This window comes from Amblyomma mixtum, chromosome 1 (assembly GCF_055824585.1).
Source record: "Amblyomma mixtum isolate Tamu chromosome 1, ASM5582458v1, whole genome shotgun sequence".
In the NCBI taxonomy this organism is placed as follows: domain Eukaryota; kingdom Metazoa; phylum Arthropoda; class Arachnida; order Ixodida; family Ixodidae; genus Amblyomma; species Amblyomma mixtum.
Genome location: NC_143012.1, coordinates 154,723,586 through 154,739,673, shown reverse-complemented (window position 1 = coordinate 154,739,673; position 16,088 = coordinate 154,723,586). Strand labels below are relative to the sequence as shown.

General features: G+C 51.3%; 6 non-coding genes and 4 pseudogenes across 6 annotated transcripts; all 10 read left to right on the top strand.

Moving 5' to 3' along the window:
• The first annotated feature begins 433 nt into the window (after window positions 1-433).
• LOC149369349 (5S ribosomal RNA) lies at window positions 434-552 on the top strand (annotated as a pseudogene).
• Window positions 553-1,098: 546 nt separating this feature from the next.
• On the top strand, window positions 1,099-1,217 carry LOC149369348 (5S ribosomal RNA). The gene has a single exon (XR_016287573.1). It is a non-coding gene; the product is annotated as a 5S ribosomal RNA (ribosomal RNA).
• Window positions 1,218-4,032: 2,815 nt separating this feature from the next.
• LOC149369347 (5S ribosomal RNA) lies at window positions 4,033-4,151 on the top strand (annotated as a pseudogene).
• Window positions 4,152-6,968: 2,817 nt separating this feature from the next.
• Window positions 6,969-7,087, top strand: LOC149369346 (5S ribosomal RNA; annotated as a pseudogene).
• Window positions 7,088-7,634: 547 nt separating this feature from the next.
• Window positions 7,635-7,753, top strand: LOC149369345 (5S ribosomal RNA). Its single transcript, XR_016287572.1, has one exon. It is a non-coding gene; the product is annotated as a 5S ribosomal RNA (ribosomal RNA).
• A 547-nt stretch (window positions 7,754-8,300) lies between these two features.
• Window positions 8,301-8,419, top strand: LOC149369344 (5S ribosomal RNA). Its single transcript, XR_016287571.1, has one exon. It is a non-coding gene; the product is annotated as a 5S ribosomal RNA (ribosomal RNA).
• A 5,433-nt stretch (window positions 8,420-13,852) lies between these two features.
• LOC149369343 (5S ribosomal RNA) lies at window positions 13,853-13,971 on the top strand (annotated as a pseudogene).
• A 545-nt stretch (window positions 13,972-14,516) lies between these two features.
• On the top strand, window positions 14,517-14,635 carry LOC149369342 (5S ribosomal RNA). Its single transcript, XR_016287570.1, has one exon. It is a non-coding gene; the product is annotated as a 5S ribosomal RNA (ribosomal RNA).
• Window positions 14,636-15,182: 547 nt separating this feature from the next.
• Window positions 15,183-15,301, top strand: LOC149369341 (5S ribosomal RNA). Its single transcript, XR_016287569.1, has one exon. It is a non-coding gene; the product is annotated as a 5S ribosomal RNA (ribosomal RNA).
• A 545-nt stretch (window positions 15,302-15,846) lies between these two features.
• On the top strand, window positions 15,847-15,965 carry LOC149369340 (5S ribosomal RNA). Its single transcript, XR_016287568.1, has one exon. It is a non-coding gene; the product is annotated as a 5S ribosomal RNA (ribosomal RNA).
• Window positions 15,966-16,088: the final 123 nt, after the last annotated feature.

Here is a 16,088-nt window from a genome sequence, read left to right as displayed (position 1 = left end):
CTGTGGCAAAACTCGAAGCGAACCCGTGGCGTCTCGGCTGTCATTCTGACGTCTGCCGCGGCGGGTACACTGCAGATTAAACTCTAGCAAAGCCCCAAGATAGCTGGGAGGCCCAGTGTGCGCATAACACTGCGCAGAAGCGCACAATATGCGCCCACCGCACCATGCACCGCACCCACTGCCGGTCCATGTGTAAACAACACAGGCTCGCTCCCGCTGCTCTTTCCGTGCATGCCGCAGTGGTTTAGGTTCGCCAGAACGGCTGAGAAAAGCGCAGGGCAGGTAACTGCACGCTTGGCGGCTGTTGCCACGAGCGAGGGAAGTATCCATGCGCAGTTTTGCATCCTCGAGGGCCAAACACAGTACATAAAGACTCGGAAAGCACTGTCTCTCGCCATCGGCCATACCATGTTGCAATAAAGACAAAAAAAAAAAAATCGGCCATACCATGTTGAATACGCCGGTTCTCGTCCGATCACCGAAGCTAAGCAGCATTGGGCTCGGTCAGTACTTGGGAGGGAGACCACCTGGGAACACCGAGTGCTGATGGCATTTCTTTTGCATTTTTATTCGCCCTTCACGTTTTTTTTTTTCTGTCATAGTTGCGCAGTGTCTCAGGCAACTATAGGAGGTGACGTTATTTTGTTATCGATAATACAATCTCATCGGCAACGTGTCCAACGTGTAGTACGTGCGGACGCGAAACTGTGGCAAAACTCGAAGCGAACCCGTGGCGTCTCGGCTGTCATTCTGACGTCTGCCGCGGCGGGTACACTGCAGATTAAACTCTAGCAAAGCCCCAAGATAGCTGGGAGGCCCAGTGTGCGCATAACACTGCGCAGAAGCGCACAATATGCGCCCACCGCACCATGCACCGCACCCACTGCCGGTCCATGTGTAAACAACACAGGCTCGCTCCCGCTGCTCTTTCCGTGCATGCCGCAGTGGTTTAGGTTCGCCAGAACGGCTGAGAAAAGCGCAGGGCAGGTAACTGCACGCTTGGCGGCTGTTGCCACGAGCGAGGGAAGTATCCATGCGCAGTTTTGCATCCTCGAGGGCCAAACACAGTACATAAAGACTCGGAAAGCACTGTCTCTCGCCATCGGCCATACCATGTTGAATACGCCGGTTCTCGTCCGATCACCGAAGCTAAGCAGCATTGGGCTCGGTCAGTACTTGGGAGGGAGACCACCTGGGAACACCGAGTGCTGATGGCATTTCTTTTGCATTTTTATTCGCCCTTCACGTTTTTTTTTTTCTGTCATAGTTGCGCAGTGTCTCAGGCAACTATAGGAGGTGACGTTATTTTGTTATCGATAATACAATCTCATCGGCAACGTGTCCAACATGTAGTACGTGCGGACGCGAAACTGTGGCAAAACTCGAAGCGAACCCGTGGCGTCTCGGCTGTCATTCTGACGTCTGCCGCGGCGGGTACACTGCAGATTAAACTCTAGCAAAGCCCCAAGATAGCTGGGAGGCCCAGTGTGCGCATAACACTGCGCAGAAGCGCACAATCTGCGCCCACCGCACCATGCACCGCACCCACTGCCGGTCCATGTGTAAACAACACAGGCTCGCTCCCGCTGCTCTTTCCGTGCATGCCGCAGTGGTTTAGGTTCGCCAGAACGGCTGAGAAAAGCGCAGGGCAGGTAACTGCACGCTTGGCGGCTGTTGCCACGAGCGAGGGAAGTATCCATGCGCAGTTTTGCATCCTCGAGGGCCAAACACAGTACATAAAGACTCGGAAAGCACTGTCTCTCGCCATCGGCCATACCATGTTTAACAGAACCAACGTTAACATGGCCTAATACTGCAAACAAAAGTTCATGGGCAACGCAGTCAAAAGCCTTTTCTAAATCTATCTGGAGTATAGCTACCTGATCATTAGTGTCATCACAGCATTCTAATACACTGCGCGCAACGTGGATATTTGTAAAAATGGACCGCCCTTTAATCCCGCAGGTCTGATGCGGACCAACTAATAAATGGATCACGGTCTGCAACCTTCGTGCCAAAACCTTCATGTAAATTTTGTACTCGACGTTAGTGAGTGCTATGGGTCGATATGCTGCTACCAGTCGTAATCTGTCTGTGTCGTCCGTTTTCGGAATCAGCACAGTATGGGACGAGCCATAGGACGGAGGCAGTGATTTTAGTTTAAAGGCTTCATTAAAGATGACCGTCAAGACCGGGGAAATTTCATGCTTAAATTCTTTGTAGAATGCCGCGCTGAACCCGTCCGGTCCAGGCGACTTACCAGGGTTTAAGCTGTCTATTGCTTGCTCAACTTCCAATTGAGTTATCGCCTGCTCTAATCTGTCTTTAGTTTCGTCGTCCAGGCGCGGCATCTCGGCCAGAAACGCCTCCTTAAAAGTGACAACGTCTACTGGCCCTGGCATACCGGAACTGCACGACGAGATTGATCGTTAACAAGAGTCTGGGGGCCCCCATTAGCGTGCAGCGTTCGGTGCGCCAGGGCTGTCCCCTCAGCCCCCTTTTATTTTGTATTTATGTGGAGACCCTTTGTTTAAAGATACTGAAAAACAGGAGTATTACCGGATTCAGATTACAAGCAGCCGAAGTGAAGCTCTTGGCGTACGCTGATGACATTGCTGTGTTTGCCGTTGACAAGAGAGGAATAAGCGAGGCTGTTCAATGTGTACGGGATTTCAGCCAAGCTACAGGCAGCGGGGTTAACTGGTCGAAGTGCCTCGGGCTTTGGCATGGACGGTGGGCATCTACGCCCGAACGGTTTGCTAGCGTGCCTTGGACGACGACACCAGATAAGTACTTGGGCGTTCCGCTCGATGCTTACCGTGACAGTGAACATTATTGGACAGGACAGGTCAAAGAGACACGGGAGAGAGCTGATAAGTGGAAAGGAACGACCTTGTCGATTTTCGCCAGAGCCACTGTTTGCAACCTGTTCTTTATCAGCAGGCTCTGGTACGTAATGCAGGTGTTGCACTGTTCACGGTTAAGTATTCAAAAGCTACACCGAATTTTCGCCGTCTTTATCTGGTCGTCTGAATGGGAGCGCTGCAGCCGAACCAACCTGTTCCGACGAGTACCAGACGGGGGGTTGGGATTGGGCCATTTGTTTTTGCGACAGCTGGTCAATCGTTTTTTGTTTTTTAGGGACACAAGAGACCCTTTTTTGCGTACCGTATGCCAAGTTAGGCTGCGGCATCTACTTCCAGAGTACATAGTCGGAACTGCTGAGGTGTATAGTAGGGTCACCGGTTTTTACCGGGAAGTCGTAGCCAGTGTAAGGTTTCTTTGCGCGCGATTTTCCAATGACTTTCTGTCCAGTGTGAAACGAAAGAAACTGTACCGTGCCTTGTGCGATGTAGTTTTCCCCGAGCCCTTGTACAGGGCCTTGTACAGTGGAGGCCCAGGCAAAGATGTTTTAAAGAGAGTTAAAAAAATGCAGGTGCCGCCTGGAACAAAAACCTTCTTTTTTAAATTGCACACCGGGACCTTACCGGTTAAAAAATTTTTAGAGGGAAAGGAATTGTTTTTACCCTGGGGATCTCACTGTTTAATTTGCAGAAAGCCGGAAACAATAGACCATGTATTTTTACACTGTTGGGAAGGGGTTTATTTTTGGGATGTATTGCAGCGAACATTAAAGAAAGAATTTCCACTAGACCCGTATGGCATCCGGTTCTTATGTGTTGAAAATGAGGATGGGGTGCCTTTCGATTTAATAATGCTGACAGGCCTCCACTGTATATGGCGCTCCAGAATGGCAGGCTGGCATTGTGACAGTGACGCAAGACCTGCCAGAATTTACTTTCGCGAAAGTATGGAGATGTTTCTGGCCATTCAGAAAGCCGCTGCGGAGCCTCCGGAGTGGCTCTCAAGACTAGAGCCGCTCTGTACGTTGCGTGAATTTTAATTGGACGAAGCCAGATTTATGCTGGCTGACCACAAGTCGTGTGTACATAGTTATTGTCTTTTGTTGATTGTTTGTGTTGTCCAGTGTTTTGTGTCAAAGCCAGGCAATAAAGAAAAAAAAAAAAAAAAAAAATCGGCCATACCATGTTGAATACGCCGGTTCTCGTCCGATCACCGAAGCTAAGCAGCATTGGGCTCGGTCAGTACTTGGGAGGGAGACCACCTGGGAACACCGAGTGCTGATGGCATTTCTTTTGCATTTTTATTCGCCCTTCACGTTTTTTTTTTTCTGTCATAGTTGCGCAGTGTCTCAGGCAACTATAGGAGGTGACGTTATTTTGTTATCGATAATACAATCTCATCGGCAACGTGTCCAACATGTAGTACGTGCGGACGCGAAACTGTGGCAAAACTCGAAGCGAACCCGTGGCGTCTCGGCTGTCATTCTGACGTCTGCCGCGGCGGGTACACTGCAGATTAAACTCTAGCAAAGCCCCAAGATAGCTGGGAGGCCCAGTGTGCGCATAACACTGCGCAGAAGCGCACAATCTGCGCCCACCGCACCATGCACCGCACCCACTGCCGGTCCATGTGTAAACAACACAGGCTCGCTCCCGCTGCTCTTTCCGTGCATGCCGCAGTGGTTTAGGTTCGCCAGAACGGCTGAGAAAAGCGCAGGGCAGGTAACTGCACGCTTGGCGGCTGTTGCCACGAGCGAGGGAAGTATCCATGCGCAGTTTTGCATCCTCGAGGGCCAAACACAGTACATAAAGACTCGGAAAGCACTGTCTCTCGCCATCGGCCATACCATGTTTAACAGAACCAACGTTAACATGGCCTAATACTGCAAACAAAAGTTCATGGGCAACGCAGTCAAAAGCCTTTTCTAAATCTATCTGGAGTATAGCTACCTGATCATTAGTGTCATCACAGCATTCTAATACACTGCGCGCAACGTGGATATTTGTAAAAATGGACCGCCCTTTAATCCCGCAGGTCTGATGCGGACCAACTAATAAATGGATCACGGTCTGCAACCTTCGTGCCAAAACCTTCATGTAAATTTTGTACTCGACGTTAGTGAGTGCTATGGGTCGATATGCTGCTACCAGTCGTAATCTGTCTGTGTCGTCCGTTTTCGGAATCAGCACAGTATGGGACGAGCCATAGGACGGAGGCAGTGATTTTAGTTTAAAGGCTTCATTAAAGATGACCGTCAAGACCGGGGAAATTTCATGCTTAAATTCTTTGTAGAATGCCGCGCTGAACCCGTCCGGTCCAGGCGACTTACCAGGGTTTAAGCTGTCTATTGCTTGCTCAACTTCCAATTGAGTTATCGCCTGCTCTAATCTGTCTTTAGTTTCGTCGTCCAGGCGCGGCATCTCGGCCAGAAACGCCTCCTTAAAAGTGACAACGTCTACTGGCCCTGGCATACCGGAACTGCACGACGAGATTGATCGTTAACAAGAGTCTGGGGGCCCCCATTAGCGTGCAGCGTTCGGTGCGCCAGGGCTGTCCCCTCAGCCCCCTTTTATTTTGTATTTATGTGGAGACCCTTTGTTTAAAGATACTGAAAAACAGGAGTATTACCGGATTCAGATTACAAGCAGCCGAAGTGAAGCTCTTGGCGTACGCTGATGACATTGCTGTGTTTGCCGTTGACAAGAGAGGAATAAGCGAGGCTGTTCAATGTGTACGGGATTTCAGCCAAGCTACAGGCAGCGGGGTTAACTGGTCGAAGTGCCTCGGGCTTTGGCATGGACGGTGGGCATCTACGCCCGAACGGTTTGCTAGCGTGCCTTGGACGACGACACCAGATAAGTACTTGGGCGTTCCGCTCGATGCTTACCGTGACAGTGAACATTATTGGACAGGACAGGTCAAAGAGACACGGGAGAGAGCTGATAAGTGGAAAGGAACGACCTTGTCGATTTTCGCCAGAGCCACTGTTTGCAACCTGTTCTTTATCAGCAGGCTCTGGTACGTAATGCAGGTGTTGCACTGTTCACGGTTAAGTATTCAAAAGCTACACCGAATTTTCGCCGTCTTTATCTGGTCGTCTGAATGGGAGCGCTGCAGCCGAACCAACCTGTTCCGACGAGTACCAGACGGGGGGTTGGGATTGGGCCATTTGTTTTTGCGACAGCTGGTCAATCGTTTTTTGTTTTTTAGGGACACAAGAGACCCTTTTTTGCGTACCGTATGCCAAGTTAGGCTGCGGCATCTACTTCCAGAGTACATAGTCGGAACTGCTGAGGTGTATAGTAGGGTCACCGGTTTTTACCGGGAAGTCGTAGCCAGTGTAAGGTTTCTTTGCGCGCGATTTTCCAATGACTTTCTGTCCAGTGTGAAACGAAAGAAACTGTACCGTGCCTTGTGCGATGTAGTTTTCCCCGAGCCCTTGTACAGGGCCTTGTACAGTGGAGGCCCAGGCAAAGATGTTTTAAAGAGAGTTAAAAAAATGCAGGTGCCGCCTGGAACAAAAACCTTCTTTTTTAAATTGCACACCGGGACCTTACCGGTTAAAAAATTTTTAGAGGGAAAGGAATTGTTTTTACCCTGGGGATCTCACTGTTTAATTTGCAGAAAGCCGGAAACAATAGACCATGTATTTTTACACTGTTGGGAAGGGGTTTATTTTTGGGATGTATTGCAGCGAACATTAAAGAAAGAATTTCCACTAGACCCGTATGGCATCCGGTTCTTATGTGTTGAAAATGAGGATGGGGTGCCTTTCGATTTAATAATGCTGACAGGCCTCCACTGTATATGGCGCTCCAGAATGGCAGGCTGGCATTGTGACAGTGACGCAAGACCTGCCAGAATTTACTTTCGCGAAAGTATGGAGATGTTTCTGGCCATTCAGAAAGCCGCTGCGGAGCCTCCGGAGTGGCTCTCAAGACTAGAGCCGCTCTGTACGTTGCGTGAATTTTAATTGGACGAAGCCAGATTTATGCTGGCTGACCACAAGTCGTGTGTACATAGTTATTGTCTTTTGTTGATTGTTTGTGTTGTCCAGTGTTTTGTGTCAAAGCCAGGCAATAAAGAAAAAAAAAAAAAAAAAAAAAATCGGCCATACCATGTTGAATACGCCGGTTCTCGTCCGATCACCGAAGCTAAGCAGCATTGGGCTCGGTCAGTACTTGGGAGGGAGACCACCTGGGAACACCGAGTGCTGATGGCATTTCTTTTGCATTTTTATTCGCCCTTCACGTTTTTTTTTTTTCTGTCATAGTTGCGCAGTGTCTCAGGCAACTATAGGAGGTGACGTTATTTTGTTATCGATAATACAATCTCATCGGCAACGTGTCCAACGTGTAGTACGTGCGGACGCGAAACTGTGGCAAAACTCGAAGCGAACCCGTGGCGTCTCGGCTGTCATTCTGACGTCTGCCGCGGCGGGTACACTGCAGATTAAACTCTAGCAAAGCCCCAAGATAGCTGGGAGGCCCAGTGTGCGCATAACACTGCGCAGAAGCGCACAATATGCGCCCACCGCACCATGCACCGCACCCACTGCCGGTCCATGTGTAAACAACACAGGCTCGCTCCCGCTGCTCTTTCCGTGCATGCCGCAGTGGTTTAGGTTCGCCAGAACGGCTGAGAAAAGCGCAGGGCAGGTAACTGCACGCTTGGCGGCTGTTGCCACGAGCGAGGGAAGTATCCATGCGCAGTTTTGCATCCTCGAGGGCCAAACACAGTACATAAAGACTCGGAAAGCACTGTCTCTCGCCATCGGCCATACCATGTTGAATACGCCGGTTCTCGTCCGATCACCGAAGCTAAGCAGCATTGGGCTCGGTCAGTACTTGGGAGGGAGACCACCTGGGAACACCGAGTGCTGATGGCATTTCTTTTGCATTTTTATTCGCCCTTCACGTTTTTTTTTTTTCTGTCATAGTTGCGCAGTGTCTCAGGCAACTATAGGAGGTGACGTTATTTTGTTATCGATAATACAATCTCATCGGCAACGTGTCCAACGTGTAGTACGTGCGGACGCGAAACTGTGGCAAAACTCGAAGCGAACCCGTGGCGTCTCGGCTGTCATTCTGACGTCTGCCGCGGCGGGTACACTGCAGATTAAACTCTAGCAAAGCCCCAAGATAGCTGGGAGGCCCAGTGTGCGCATAACACTGCGCAGAAGCGCACAATATGCGCCCACCGCACCATGCACCGCACCCACTGCCGGTCCATGTGTAAACAACACAGGCTCGCTCCCGCTGCTCTTTCCGTGCATGCCGCAGTGGTTTAGGTTCGCCAGAACGGCTGAGAAAAGCGCAGGGCAGGTAACTGCACGCTTGGCGGCTGTTGCCACGAGCGAGGGAAGTATCCATGCGCAGTTTTGCATCCTCGAGGGCCAAACACAGTACATAAAGACTCGGAAAGCACTGTCTCTCGCCATCGGCCATACCATGTTGAATACGCCGGTTCTCGTCCGATCACCGAAGCTAAGCAGCATTGGGCTCGGTCAGTACTTGGGAGGGAGACCACCTGGGAACACCGAGTGCTGATGGCATTTCTTTTGCATTTTTATTCGCCCTTCACGTTTTTTTTTTCTGTCATAGTTGCGCAGTGTCTCAGGCAACTATAGGAGGTGACGTTATTTTGTTATCGATAATACAATCTCATCGGCAACGTGTCCAACGTGTAGTACGTGCGGACGCGAAACTGTGGCAAAACTCGAAGCGAACCCGTGGCGTCTCGGCTGTCATTCTGACGTCTGCCGCGGCGGGTACACTGCAGATTAAACTCTAGCAAAGCCCCAAGATAGCTGGGAGGCCCAGTGTGCGCATAACACTGCGCAGAAGCGCACAATATGCGCCCACCGCACCATGCACCGCACCCACTGCCGGTCCATGTGTAAACAACACAGGCTCGCTCCCGCTGCTCTTTCCGTGCATGCCGCAGTGGTTTAGGTTCGCCAGAACGGCTGAGAAAAGCGCAGGGCAGGTAACTGCACGCTTGGCGGCTGTTGCCACGAGCGAGGGAAGTATCCATGCGCAGTTTTGCATCCTCGAGGGCCAAACACAGTACATAAAGACTCGGAAAGCACTCTCTCTCGCCATCGGCCATACCATGTCATTCTACTTCCAGCCACCGTGCGTGACGGACGCAGAATCATGGGCTCCCACGGAGCGGCGATAGCGGCCGTTGCCGGCCGCGGAAACAGGTTCGCCAGCGACGCAGATAAGGATTACGAGATCGTTCTGCCTACCCTGCCCACCGGACGTGTTGTGTTAAACACGGTTTTTCTGCACGGGGACGTGCGTGTGAGACCCTACAGGGTCGAAGACTTCAGGGACGCCCTAGCCAACGTTGGTGCGCTCCCCGACGTCGTGGCGTTGGGAGCGTACCAGATAAACCACGTGTGGGCTGTGACCTTCAGCAGCGCCGACGCCGCAAAGAAACTGGCCGCCATGAAGGAGCTGGAAGTCAAGGGACGCCGCTGTATCGTTTTTGACCCAGAGGACCACCAAGTCAAGCTGCGACTGCACTGGATGCTTCACGGCGTCGCCGACGAGGACATCCGTACGGCATTCGCGGCGTTCGGCAACGTGACCGAGGTCACCCGGGAGCGTTGGCGCGTCGCTGGCATGAAGGAGAAGGGTTCCACCACGAGGACCGTGCTCCTAAAGATGAAGCCAGGCATTAAGGTAGACGACCTGCCCCACCAGGTTCGAGTTGCTGGCGAGTTGGCTCTCGTGGTGGTGCCCGGGCGGCCGATGCAGTGTCTGCGGTGTGGCGGCGCGGGGCACGTGCGCCGTGATTGCAAGGTGCCCAGGTGCTCGAAGTGCCGACGCTACGGTCACTCCGAGGCCGACTGCGTGCGCACCTACGCGTCGGCTACCGGGCGTGTAGCGGCGAGCGACTCCGCAGAGCTCATGGACGTTGTCGAGGCGGAGGAAGCAGCCAGCGGCATCGACGACACGGGCAAAACGGCGGGGGTTGAACCTGCGGTTTCGACCAGCAACACCGACGCGGCTGGCGCAAAGGAGAGCGGGTCGCCCATCTGTGACCAACCTTTGACGCCTCTGGAGACGCCCAAAGATAACCCGAGCCCCCCTGAGCACGTGGAAGCGGAAACAAAGGCGGCCAGCGAGAACCGCGACGAGAAGGCCGACGCCCGCGTGAACACCGGCGTGACCACCCCTGCGAAGCGTCCGCACACCGAGACCAAGGCCGACGGGGAGAAGGCAGCAGAGTCCAGCGTGGAGGAACCGCCGACAAAGACGCCCCAAGCACGACGACTCAGTCTGCGACCGCGCCCGAAGGTTCCGGATGACAGGCGTGGCGGCGGCAAGGCGCCGCCTGACCAGGTCCATGTGCTCGCGCCGGATGACACCGGCGGCGACGGCATCGTCTAGCGATATGCTGGGCGCGGGAGGTAAGCACCATGCTTTCGGTCCCTTCTTCTTAAGTTGAAATGGCTTCCGCAACTCCGTTCAAAGTCGCCACCTTAAATGTCAGAGGCCTGGCAGGCAAAAGAAAACAAAGCCAGCTGTACCGACTTATAACGGAGCAAGATATTGATATATTAGCGGTGCAGGAAACTAAAGTCGATGGTGAGGAAGAGACCGGGAGCATGGTGCGACGTTTCACGTCTAGATATTTTGCCGTTGTCAGCCATGCGGTGGGCACATCGGCTGGTTGTGTTCTGTTTGTCAAGAAGTTGCCGGGGCTAGAGGTACACGGGCATCATTCGTGTTTGTCGGGTCGATACGTGTCCATCGATTTTTCGCTCTGTAACATCGACTGGCGCATTGTTTGTCTGTATGCACCTAATGTGGTTGATGGCCGAGCCGCGTTGTTTGAAAGCGTCGAAGAACGGCTTCGCACGGACAGGCAGCTCATTGTTATGGGCGATTACAACTGTGTCCTTAGTGCGCGCGACAAGACAAGCGTCCGAGGTTTCAGGGATAAAAGCACCGAAGTGTTGTTACGAATGATTGTCAACTGCAACCTCGAGGATGTAGCAGAGTGTCTTGAAGGAACGCGTGCTGTAAGGTACACACGATTCGAGGGCACAAGTCACGCACGGCTAGACCGAATTTATGCATCCGCGGAAACGGTCCCTAAATGCAATAGTTATGTAGTTCTGCCGGTTTCATTTTCTGACCACTGTTTGGTTCAATGCTGTATAGGATTCATTAAGAAGGGGAATGGTTTTTCATGGGAAATGTGGAAGTTAAATGAGAAGCTACTCCAGGACGAATTTTATAACCGTGCTGTAAGGGAAGAAATAGCAAAAATAGAACCAAGTAGTAACATGAGGATTTGGCAGCAGTGGGAGCTCACTAAAGAAACTTTAAAATTAAAAGCAATAGATAGAGCTACCTGTATACGTCATAAAGCAAAAAAAGAGGAAATGGAGCTAAAGGCACTGCTTCAGAAGATGATAAAACAGGAATGCCGAGCGCCTGGTAAATGGATAGAAGACATAAGGAAAACCAAACAAAAGTTACAGCTTATCGAAGAAGAACGTTATCGGGGAGCGCTGGTGAGGGCAAGGGCAGAAGACATGGCCGCAGGGGAAGCGCCAACGAAACGAGCGCTTGGTTTAGAAAAAGCCCGTGCCGAAAGAAACCACATAAACGAAATAGAATGGAGAGGTGTTTCTAAAACGGACATCGATCATATCAAAGCAGCTTTTTTCGAGCATTACCAGGCGCTCTTCGCATTGCATCCGGTAGACGTTGTCACTTTTAAGGAGGCGTTTCTGGCCGAGATGCCGCGCCTGGACGACGAAACTAAAGACAGATTAGAGCAGGCGATAACTCAATTGGAAGTTGAGCAAGCAATAGACAGCTTAAACCCTGGTAAGTCGCCTGGACCGGACGGGTTCAGCGCGGCATTCTACAAAGAATTTAAGCATGTAATTTCCCCGGTCTTGACAGTCATCTTTAATGAAGCCTTTAAACTAAAATCACTGCCTCCGTCCTATGGCTCTTCCCATACTGTGCTGATTCCGAAAACGGACGACACAGACAGATTACGACTGGTATCAGCATATCGACCCATAGCACTCACTAACGTCGAGTACAAAATTTACATGAAGGTTTTGGCACGAAGGTTGCAGACCGTGATCCATTTATTAGTTGGTCCGCATCAGACCTGCGGGATTAAAGGGCGGTCCATTTTTACAAATATCCACGTTGCGCGCAGTGTATTAGAATGCTGTGATGACACTAATGATCAGGTAGCTATACTCCAGATAGATTTAGAAAAGGCTTTTGACTGCGTTGCCCATGAACTTTTGTTTGCAGTATTAGGTCATGTCAACGTTGGTTCTGTTATTCGCCAGGGTGTGGCCCTGGCATACCGGAACTGCACGACGAGATTGATCGTTAACAAGAGTCTGGGGGCCCCCATTAGCGTGCAGCTTTCGGTGCGCCAGGGCTGTCCCCTCAGCCCCCTTTTATTTTGTATTTATGTGGAGACCCTTTGTTTAAAGATACTGAAAAACAGGAGTATTACCGGATTCAGATTACAAGCAGCCGAAGTGAAGCTCTTGGCGTACGCTGATGACATTGCTGTGTTTGCCGTTGACGAGGGAGGCATAAGCGAGGCTGTTCAATGTGTACGCGATTTCAGCCAAGCTACAGGCAGCGGGGTTAACTGGTCGAAGTGCCTCGGGCTTTGGCATGGAAGGTGGGCATCTACGCCTGAAAGGTTTGCTAGTGTGCCGTGGACGACAACACCAGATAAGTACTTGGGCGTTCCGCTCGATGCTTACCGTGACAGTGAACATTATTGGACAGGACAGGTCAAAGAGACACGGGAGAGAGCTGATAAGTGGAAAGGAACGACCTTGTCGATTTTCGCCAGAGCCACTGTTTGCAACCTGTTCTTTATCAGCAGGCTCTGGTATGTAATGCAGGTGTTGCACTGTTCACGGTTAAGTATTCAAAAGCTACACCGAATTTTCGCCGTCTTTATCTGGTCGTCTCAATGGGAGCGCTGCAGCCGGACCAACCTGTTCCGACGGGTACAAGACGGCGGGTTGGGATTGGGCCATTTGTTTTTGCGACAGCTGGTCAATCGTTTTTTGTTTTTTAGGGACACAAGAGACCCTTTTTTGCGTACCGTATGCCAAGTTAGGCTGCGGCATCTACTTCCAGAGTACATAGTTGGAACTGCTGAGGTGTATAGTACGGTCACCGGTTTTTACCGGGAAGTCGTAGCCAGTGTAAGGTTTCTTTGCGCGCGATTTTCCAAGGACTTTCTGTCCAGTGTGAAACGAAAGAAACTGTACCGTGCCTTGTGCGATGTAGTTTGCCCCGAGCCCTTGTACAGGGCCTTGTACAGTGGAGGCCCAGGCAAAGATGTTTTAAAGAGAGTTAAAAAAATGCAGGTGCCGCCTGGAACAAAAACCTTCTTTTTTAAGTTGCACACCGGGACCTTACCGGTTAAAAAATTTTTAGAGGGAAAGGAATTGTTTTTACCCTGGGGATCTCACTGTTTAATTTGCAGAAAGCCGGAAACAATAGACCATGTATTTTTACACTGTTGGGAAGGGGTTTATTTTTGGGATGTATTGCAGCGAACATTAAAGAAAGAATTTCCACTAGACCCGTATGGCATCCGGTTCTTATGTGTTGAAAATGAGGATGGGGTGCCTTTCGATTTAATAATGCTGACAGGCCTCCACTGTATATGGCGCTCCAGAATGGCAGGCTGGCATTGTGACAGTGACGCAAGACCTGCCAGAATTTACTTTCGCGAAAGTATGGAGATGTTTCTCGCCATTCAGAAAGCCACTGCGGAGCCTCCGGAGTGGCTCTCAAGACTAGAGCCGCTCTGTACGTTGCGTGAATTTTAATTGGACGAAGCCAGATTTATGCTGGCTGACCACAAGTCGTGTGTACATAGTTATTGTCTTTTGTTGATTGTTTGTGTTGTCCAGTTTTTTGTGTCAAAGCCAGGCAATAAAGAAAAAAAAAAAAAAAAAAAAATCGGCCATACCATGTTGAATACGCCGGTTCTCGTCCGATCACCGAAGCTAAGCAGCATTGGGCTCGGTCAGTACTTGGGAGGGAGACCACCTGGGAACACCGAGTGCTGATGGCATTTCTTTTGCATTTTTATTCGCCCTTCACGTTTTTTTTTTCTGTCATAGTTGCGCAGTGTCTCAGGCAACTATAGGAGGTGACGTTATTTTGTTATCGATAATACAATCTCATCGGCAACGTGTCCAACGTGTAGTACGTGCGGACGCGAAACTGTGGCAAAACTCGAAGCGAACCCGTGGCGTCTCGGCTGTCATTCTGACGTCTGCCGCGGCGGGTACACTGCAGATTAAACTCTAGCAAAGCCCCAAGATAGCTGGGAGGCCCAGTGTGCGCATAACACTGCGCAGAAGCGCACAATATGCGCCCACCGCACCATGCACCGCACCCACTGCCGGTCCATGTGTAAACAACACAGGCTCGCTCCCGCTGCTCTTTCCGTGCATGCCGCAGTGGTTTAGGTTCGCCAGAACGGCTGAGAAAAGCGCAGGGCAGGTAACTGCACGCTTGGCGGCTGTTGCCACGAGCGAGGGAAGTATCCATGCGCAGTTTTGCATCCTCGAGGGCCAAACACAGTACATAAAGACTCGGAAAGCACTGTCTCTCGCCATCGGCCATACCATGTTGAATACGCCGGTTCTCGTCCGATCACCGAAGCTAAGCAGCATTGGGCTCGGTCAGTACTTGGGAGGGAGACCACCTGGGAACACCGAGTGCTGATGGCATTTCTTTTGCATTTTTATTCGCCCTTCACGTTTTTTTTTTTTCTGTCATAGTTGCGCAGTGTCTCAGGCAACTATAGGAGGTGACGTTATTTTGTTATCGATAATACAATCTCATCGGCAACGTGTCCAACGTGTAGTACGTGCGGACGCGAAACTGTGGCAAAACTCGAAGCGAACCCGTGGCGTCTCGGCTGTCATTCTGACGTCTGTCGCGGCGGGTACACTGCAGATTAAACTCTAGCAAAGCCCCAAGATAGCTGGGAGGCCCAGTGTGCGCATAACACTGCGCAGAAGCGCACAATATGCGCCCACCGCACCATGCACCGCACCCACTGCCGGTCCATGTGTAAACAACACAGGCTCGCTCCCGCTGCTCTTTCCGTGCATGCCGCAGTGGTTTAGGTTCGCCAGAACGGCTGAGAAAAGCGCAGGGCAGGTAACTGCACGCTTGGCGGCTGTTGCCACGAGCGAGGGAAGTATCCATGCGCAGTTTTGCATCCTCGAGGGCCAAACACAGTACATAAAGACTCGGAAAGCACTGTCTCTCGCCATCGGCCATACCATGTTGAATACGCCGGTTCTCGTCCGATCACCGAAGCTAAGCAGCATTGGGCTCGGTCAGTACTTGGGAGGGAGACCACCTGGGAACACCGAGTGCTGATGGCATTTCTTTTGCATTTTTATTCGCCCTTCACGTTTTTTTTTTCTGTCATAGTTGCGCAGTGTCTCAGGCAACTATAGGAGGTGACGTTATTTTGTTATCGATAATACAATCTCATCGGCAACGTGTCCAACGTGTAGTACGTGCGGACGCGAAACTGTGGCAAAACTCGAAGCGAACCCGTGGCGTCTCGGCTGTCATTCTGACGTCTGCCGCGGCGGGTACACTGCAGATTAAACTCTAGCAAAGCCCCAAGATAGCTGGGAGGCCCAGTGTGCGCATAACACTGCGCAGAAGCGCACAATATGCGCCCACCGCACCATGCACCGCACCCACTGCCGGTCCATGTGTAAACAACACAGGCTCGCTCCCGCTGCTCTTTCCGTGCATGCCGCAGTGGTTTAGGTTCGCCAGAACGGCTGAGAAAAGCGCAGGGCAGGTAACTGCACGCTTGGCGGCTGTTGCCACGAGCGAGGGAAGTATCCATGCGCAGTTTTGCATCCTCGAGGGCCAAACACAGTACATAAAGACTCGGAAAGCACTGTCTCTCGCCATCGGCCATACCATGTTGAATACGCCGGTTCTCGTCCGATCACCGAAGCTAAGCAGCATTGGGCTCGGTCAGTACTTGGGAGGGAGACCACCTGGGAACACCGAGTGCTGATGGCATTTCTTTTGCATTTTTATTCGCCCTTCACGTTTTTTTTTTTCTGTCATAGTTGCGCAGTGTCTCAGGCAACTATAGGAGGTGACGTTATTTTGTTATCGATAATACAATCTCATCGGCAACGT